The following is a 9,312-nucleotide window of genomic DNA, read 5'->3' on the forward strand; positions in this document are numbered from 1 at the left end:
AGGTTTTGAACTATATGCTTCAGGCATTTTAAGTCCTTCTAGAATTTTCATATAAATTTCATTATCAAGTGAACCGTAAAGATAAGTTGTAACCACATCCATCAAATGTATTTCAAGGTTTTCATGATCAGTTAAACAAATGAGATATCGAAAAGTTATTGCATCCATAACTAGTGAATGTGTTTCTTCATAGTCGACACCGGGTCATTGAGAGAATCCTTGCGCAACAAGGCGTGCCTTGTATCTTACAATTTCATTTCTCTCATTTTGCTTTCGCACAAAAACCCATTTATAGCCAACCAATTTTATACCATTTGGGGTTTGGACTACCGGTCCAAAAACCTCACGTTTAGCAAGTGAGTTCAATTCTGATTGAATTGCCTCTTGCCATTTTGACCAATCACATCTTCGTCGACATTCTTCGATAGATAAGGGTTCAAGATCCTCACTGTCTTGCATAATGTTGTGCAACACTATATGCGAAAACATTATCAACTATGATTTTCGATCGATCTAAATTTATCCCATCACTTGTAGAACTTATTGAAAGTTCTTCATTCACTTGAGTCTCGGGTTCATTGATCTCTTCAGGAATATCAGGATTAATCAGATCTTGAATCTTTTCGTGAGATTCTTTCATAATGTCATTTGTCGTACTTCTTTTTCTAGGATTTTTATCCTTTGAAACCAATGGTCTGCCACGCTTCAAGCGTGTTTGTGATTCAGAAGCCATGACACTTGTAGATGGTCCTTTTGGGACGTCAATCCGGATAGGCACATTTACTGCAGGAGTATGTGACTTTGTTGTCCTTTTCAAATTAGTAAATGCGTCTGGTATTTGGTTTGCTATGTTTTGCAAATGGATGATGTTCTGGACATCATGTTCACACATAGGGAAACGTGGATCAAAATGAGATAATGATGAAACTTTCTATGCAATTTTACTTTCAAGTTCTTTTTTCTCTCCCCCTAATTGCGGAAAATTTGTTTCATCAAATCGACAATCTGCAAATCTTGCAGTAAATAAATCTACCGTCAATTGCTCAAGGTAACGAATCATGGAGGGTGAATCAAACCCAACATATATGCCTAACCTTTTGTGGGGGCCCATCTTAGTGCGCTGAGGTGGTGCTACTGGCACATATACAACACATCCAAAAATTCGTAGATGATCAATATTTGGTTCATGACCAAATATTAATTATGACAGAGAGTATTTATTATAATGAAAAATTATAGAAATCCCACATTTTAGTTTACTTATTACCATTATCCCCTATAAGTTTTACAAATCTTCAAAATTCCTCATTTTTGCGCATCAGATTAGTGTATCTCGCGCATCAAATTAATGTATCTCGCGCATCAAATTAGTGTATCTCGCGCATTAGATTAGTGTATCTCGTGCATCAGATTAGTGTATCATGTATAAAATGTAATGTATCTTACTTAACGATTAATGTATCTCGCGCATCAGATTAATGTATCAACGCTTATATTATTGTATCCGTTTGAGGGATTTCTGTAATTATAAACTTTTAAGGGATAAATTGTAATTTTACCTTAAAAGTATGTAATTTCTGTAATTTGCCCTTATTATAATGAGTCGGTCTGAGACGAACAAGTGATGTTGCATATATGATAGCATGGCCCTAAACAGTAGTAGGTAACTTAGTTTTCATAAGTAGCGGTCTTGCTATCAATTGTAGGCGCTTAATAAATGACTCTGCCATGCAATTTTGAGTATGAACATGAGCAACAAGATGTTCAATTCTTATCCTAATTGATAAGCAATAATCATCAAAAGTTTGGGATGTAAATTCTCCAGCATTATCAAGGCGAATATCCTTAATAGGATAATCTGGGAACTGCGCCCTTAACCTTATTATTTGTGCCAATAATTTTGCAAATGCCAGGTTGCGAGACGATAAGAGGCACATATGAGACCATCTTGAAGATGCATCTATTAGGACCATAAAATATCTAAACAACCCACTAGATGGGTGAATAGGTCCATAGATATCCCTATGTATACGCTCTAAAAATTGAGGGGATTTAATGTTAACCTTCATTGGTGATGGCCTAGTAATCAATTTTCCCTGACAACAAGCAGCACATGAAAATTCATTACTCGTAAGAATCTTCAGGTTCTTTAATGGATGTCCATTTGAGTTTTCAATTATTCGTCTCATCATTATTGATCCAGGATGACCTATTTGATCATGCCGAAGCACAAAAGTTTTTAAGTCAGTAAATTTTTGGTTTACGATAGAATGTGCTTCAACTGTATTTATTTTTGCATAATATAAGCCAGAAGATAAAGTTGATAAATTCTCCAACACATATTTCTGGTCTGAGACAATCTTGGTAATACCAAGGTATTCAACATTCATTTCAGTTATTGTCTCAACATGATACCCATTTCGGCGAATATCTTTAAAACATAACAGGTTTCTTGGAATTTAGAAGAGAACAATGCATCTTCTATAACAAGTTTTGTCCCATTAGGTAGAAATATAGTAGCTCTTCCGGAGCCTTCTATTAAGTTCGAATTACCAGAAATTATAGTAACATTTGCTTTTCTTCTAAGCAAGTAAGAGAAGTATTTCTCATCTTTGAATATGGTGTGCATTGTTCCACTATCAATTACACAAATATCTTCATGATTGATCATTGATCCAAACGAAGTTTGGGGCATATCCATATTTCCTTCAAAAACATATATAAACAAAGTAAAATATTACTATTAAAATGGCTATTATATTTACAAGGATTAGAAAACACAAACATACCAACTAATACAGACAAACAGAAAAGGAAATTACCTAGATTATCGTGGGATCGTCACTGATCGTTTTTCGTTCAGGGAATACAAAGAAATCAGCTACATCCAGATGCATAGGCTTAACATTATCTTCAGAGATGAAGTTTGCTTCTGTATTCTTATTCATCTTATGTATGAGCTCAACATTATCTTCAGACAAAGTTTGCTTCTAGATTATTATCACCCTTTTTCAAGGATGCCTAATAGAGCTGAACCAGACGCTTAGATGATCGACAAGTACCCGACCAGTGCCACATTCTTCCTCATTTGTGACATACACTTTCTAAAAATTTCTTTTGTATCACTTCTTGTCTTTCACCCTTCCTTTTATACTGTTGGTCAGTTTTTTGGTGCAAGACGACCATCATGACCACGGCCACGACCGAAGCCATGACCACGATAGGAGTCACGACCTCTTTCTCGTTGGTGATAATTTGTCTGTTCACTTCAGGGAGTGGCATAGAACCAATGAGCCGACTTTCATGATTTTTTATCAATAGGTCGTTATGTCGTTCAACAATAAGATGTGAAAGTAATTTAGAATATTTTTTAAAATCCATTTCTCGATATTGCTGCTGCAGGATCATACTCGAGGTAGAAAATGTGGAGTATGTTTTCTCAAGCTTATCATGTTCAATGACCTCTTCTCCGCATAAATTTAACTGTTATATAATTCTATACATGGAAGAATTATATTCAGTTATACTTTTAAAGTCTAGTAACCTCAGATTAAACCAATCATGACGCGCCTGTGGAAGAATGACCAACTTCAGGTGGTCATAACTATCTTTCAAATTATTTCACAGTATTTGGGGGTTTTTAATGGTGAGGTATTGCATTTTCAACCCCTCGTCAAGATGGCGACGGAGAAATATCATAGCTTTTGCACGTTCTTGATTGGATGCCTGGTTATTATCTTTGATGGTGTCTACCAGACCCATCTCATCCAGGTGGATTTCAGTGTCTAGTATTCTTGACGAGTATCATTTGCCCGTGATATTCAAGTTTAGAAACATTAGACATTTTTTTAGAAAAATAAAATTCTTACCCTTTTTACCTATTTAAAGTAGCTCAAGTTGATAGAGTCTCGTACTAAGAATGTGTTATAAAATAACTAGCTAACAAACTAATATTAATAAACTAAAATAATAAGAAGAACAAACAAAGGGAGAGCATAATATATTCCAAACTTTTCTTATCTCATCCTTTAGTGAATGAAAGTAATGGCAATATATAGCCAATTAGTAACATACAAACTAACACTTGACCATTAGGAAGTTATCCACTTGGCCAAGTAATAACACCTCAAAAATGGGTGACCCCACATGGCATCATTTTAGTATAGCAAGTGATGACACTTAAAAGGATGGCCCACATGGCATCCATTTAGTTTTACAACATAAACATATTTTTTTAAAGGAGTACATATTAAATGGAGATAACCAAATAAGGTGTCCAGTGAAATTTCTACTCAATATTCACATTCTTCATTATTTTTCTTTTAGTAGAAATTTGGGATACTCTATTTTATCGCACACATTTAACATATATCTATTTTTTTTAAAAAAAAATACTTAATTGAACCTAATATTAGATAAGTTCAGACAAAAGATTATTCTGATCCTCTTATTTAAAATATGAAATTATCAAATATTTTTATCCATTACCCAATTTAAATTGATTTTATTTCACTTTATAAGAACTAATAAATTTATTATGGTTGGATATAATACTCTCATGTCCAATAATACTTGTCCACTATTGATTTTACACGCTTCTTAATAAACTATAAATAGAAAGGTTATTTTACTATATCACCATTTGAATATAATAAATACAATGTTTTGAAAAATGTAATAGAAAAATGACTATATAATGATAAGAGTAAATTATGAACTAAATGTAAAATTATCAATTAATTTCATAAAGTGGACAAGTATTATTATTGGACATCCTAAAAAAATACAGTGGATAATTATAATTGAACAAATCATTTATAAATCCCGTAAAAGAATGGGCAAATGCTTAGTTATAGAGCAGGCCCCATAAAATAGAGTTAATTTTATCGCTCATAAGTTTCAGATAACGCCCGTACAAACGTTAAATGTTGATTCAGTTGATACAACTCATGTTAAATTTCAAGTTGCATGTTAAATTTTTTGGTGTGACAAACTGAATATAGAACGTACCTAAGAATAAATTTTTTTACTATTTACACTTACATAATTTCAATTTTTTCTTATGACTTCTCTTTCTTGTGACACTATAGGACCTGACAACTTGTATTTAAATTAACGGAAGAGGATTAAAATTACGGAAAAGGGTCAAAAATATCCTTAAACTATATTTCGACTTAAAACTACCCTTTCCGTCAAACTATTGGATCAAAAGTACCCTTCTTATTAACGGAAGTTGTTAAATGTCATGTGGATGCCACATTGCATGTCAATAGGGTTCCACTGCCACATAGACTAAATCCCTAAATCCTAATTACTCTTTTTCCCCCCTCATTTCATTATTTTCCTATGAAACCTTAGCCGCGAAATGAGGGGAAAGTTGTGAAGTCCTAACTATCATGCTTTGAAATCGTAAACATAATAAAATAAGAAAAAAGATTTTTAACCTACAACCACTAATATCCACTTTGAAACCCATCCACGAAGAAAGATGAAAGCTATGAAACCCTAGCTGCGAAATGAGGGGAAAGATGTGAATTCCTAACTATCATGCTTTGAAATCGTAAACATAATAAAACAAGAAAAAAAGATTTACTAACCAACAATCACGAATATCCACTTTGAAACCTAGCCACGAAGAAAACTGTGAAACCCTAGCCGTGAAATGAGGGAGAAGGGGTGAAATCGTTTCTGGAAATAATGAAATGAGGGGAAAAAAGAGTAATTAAGATTTAGGGATTTAGTCTATGTGGCAGTGGAACCCTATTAGTGTGCAATGTGGCATCCACATGACATTTAACAACTTTCGTTAATAAGAAGGCCACTTTTGACCCAATAGTTTGACGGGAAGGGTAATTTTGAGCCAAAATATAGTTTAAGGGTAAATATGAACTATTTTGGATAGTTAAAGGGATTTTTGACCCTTTTCTATTAAAATTACCCTCGAACTATTCGAAATAACTCATATATATCTTTTATTTATATTTGGGATCAAAATTACCTTTGTCGTCTATGTTTTAGATCACAAATACCCTTAAAACGTTATCTTTGTCATATGTGCTAACATGGCAGTCCACCTAAGCAGTCCAACATGGCAAAAATCTCTGCCTCTCAATTATGTTGTTCTTCCTTGTTCATCTCTATCACAATTTATTTTTAAAAAAATATCAAAAAATAGTTCTTTCATTGTTCTTGTTTGAGTTATTGTTTGGACTTTGAAATTCTAATTTCGAAGTGCGCTGAAGTTCGTTTGAGATATTAGTTGTGTGTTGAATGATCGAGTTCATTGTTTGGGTTTTGATGTCATCGAATCTGAGGCTTAAAATTTAATTCTCAAGGCTGAAATATGTTGAAAAACTCTTGAAGTCATTCTTTTTGTGTTGATACTCGAAAATAGCTACACATTTGAAAGCTTGTTGATGAGAAATTTCTAGCTTTTGTTGGGTTTTTGAAGTGCAAAAAATTGAAGAGATTTAATTGAATGTTACTAAAAATTGCTTGGATATTGCAATTGAAGCTGGAAATTGACATTTAACAATTAATTTCTTAGTTTTGAAGATTTGAGTTGAAATCCCAAAAAAATATAAAAAATATATGAAAGAGTTCTTAAAAGCTTGAAAATCTATATATCGATTTTGTGAATATGTGACCTCAAAACCCAAGCAATGAATCAATCCTTCAACACGCAATCACAATCTCAAACAAACTTCAACACACTTTGAAATTGGAGTTCCAAAGTCCGAACAACAACTCAAACAAGAACAATGGAAGAATTATATTTGATTTTCTTTTTGTGATAGAAATGAACAAGGAAGAACAACATTATTGAGATGAAGGTATTTTTGTCATGTTGGACTGCCTAAGTGAACTGCCATGTCAGCTCTTATGGCAAAGATAACATTTTAATGGTATTTGTGGTCCAAAACATAGACATCAAGAGTAGTTTTGATCTCAAACATAATTAAAGGATATATATGAGCTGTTTTGAATAGTTTGAGGGTAATTTTGACCGTTAAATTAATAACGAGTTAAATGTCACCCCCCAAAGCTATCCCCAGGACACGGACACGGGACCTAGGATCACAAGTGACCCCAAACTAACCCTGCTGGCATATCATAAGCATACTAAATAAACTAAAGTAAAGAAATACTGCGCGAAAGCTAAATCATCAAGTAAACTGAAATGAGGGGGAATACCCATTTACTATCTGAATATATAAAAACTGAGAGTTTAACAACAACTGAAAAGTCAAACTCAAATACTATAGCTGAAACTAACTATGTCTGAAATAAGCCTTTAACTGACTAGAAGTGCTGGGACATGCCCCAGCTAATATCTAGCAAAAACTGAAACTAAAGACTAAAATGGAAAATATAAGCATGCCAATAGTCCTCGAAGAATAAGGACTCACCACTGATGCTGGTGAACTGGAGATCGAGAACTGATCTATGCGTGATCTGAAAGCTGAGGACCTGAACCTACATCACAAGAAGATGTAGTTAGAGTATGCGTCAGTACTTGAAAGGTACTGAGCATGCATGATAGAGTAAAACTGACCAATAAACATAACTGAACAAACATATAATTGAGCAATGATATGAGATAAGCATGATACTAAACTGAGAATACTGAACATGAAATGACTGAATGCAATGACCAAGTTTATAACATGCTGAGACTGAAATCTGACTATAACTGATAACATGGTCAATGCAATAGAATCTGACTGTAAGTGTGCTACTACTAATCGACATAAAACCACATGAGCTAAATATGGAATCCGATGTATAAGCCCCATCGAGAAGACCCAATATACCCTGCCAGAGGTATAGAGGCATGACTTGCGTGATCACTAAAATGTAATGCCCACAGAGGGGACTTATAAACTTACGGAGGCACGTAGTTCTGAGACTATTTGGGTACGTTGAACCCTAGTCTACTCGGTATTAAGCTACTCAAAATTAGAGTGTATATAAGTAATAATATGACTGAAATATGAAATGCTGGATAACTCAATTACTGACATGCAAACTTTGAGAATGCAACAATTATAACTGATAATATGACATTCGTAAACTGAAGCATGTATATCTAAAATAACTTACCTAGCATGTGTAATTCATGAACTAAAAGAACTACATAGCTAGGGTTCTAAATATTGTACAGGAAACTAAGCAACAATATGATAATCTGATTTGGATCATTCTAACAGCTAAAACCCAACAATTTCTAACATTCAAGAAACCCTAGGTCTAGATAATATTAAGTGAATCAAGATTATGACTGAAATCTAGGGACCTAATGGGTGAAAGGAACCCACTAGTGAAATCCCACATACCTAGTGACGAATTCCACGGAGAAATCTTTCGATCTCGGGGTTGGAACTGATGAAAACTCGTTGCGTTCTTGAACTAGGGCTACTTGACTTTCTCCTTTAATTTTTCTCTAAGTTTCGCTTGATTTTGGTGAATAATTGATTAGGGTAAGCTCTAATTAGTTTACCAAGCTAGAACTGACCAAAACAACATAGTTTAGGGGTCCAATGCATAGGGAAAAAACCAAACGACCCCTGACTTAAAAGTTGTCAGGGCCACCGACGGAACTGACCAACGGACTGTGGATGGACCAACGATCCGTGCTGGTCAACCGTCGACAGGGTTATGAGACTAAGTTATGGGGCCTCGATCCACGGACCTGGACCAGGGTTCGTGATCTGACTTATGGTCCATGGGCCCGATGGTGGGTCGTGCCTTAGAATAATTTTTGGACCTTTTCTGGAATGGGGTTGCAGGTGGTGAACCACGGACCACTAGGACGAATCGTAGGTCACCCTACGATCCGTGGGTGGCAACCGTGGGTTGCACCTGCAACTTCTGGAAATTCTGCTGGTTTGATCTGTTTAGGATACATGGTGTTACATTAAACATCAATATTCTTGTTCTTGATTTTTTTTTCATTTTTACTATGTTTTTTTATCCTTCAAATTTTAATCTAGATTTTTTTATTTTTATAACAATGATCTCATTTGAATTATATATCATGTTTTTTTTCAAAAGGAAAAGTAGTATGTTCAAACAACCAAATATTATTTGTGAAAATTATAACCAAACATAACATCATCTTTAATTTCAAAAATTTCACATAAAGTAAAAACATATTTGTAATTGTATGTAGTAAATCGTATATGGATAAGATCTATATTGTCATGGGCGGCTTTCTAGCCATGCCCCATGACCCCTTGGTTGTTCCCCATAGCGTCTAGTAAATCCTCACAATGCCTAGCACCATGAACGACCCCGTGGTCTTGGCCAAAC

Source organism: Solanum verrucosum, unplaced genomic scaffold (assembly GCF_900185275.1).
Source record: "Solanum verrucosum unplaced genomic scaffold, falcon-dt-bn FXZP01000047.1, whole genome shotgun sequence".
NCBI classification, from domain to species: Eukaryota; Viridiplantae; Streptophyta; class Magnoliopsida; order Solanales; family Solanaceae; genus Solanum; species Solanum verrucosum.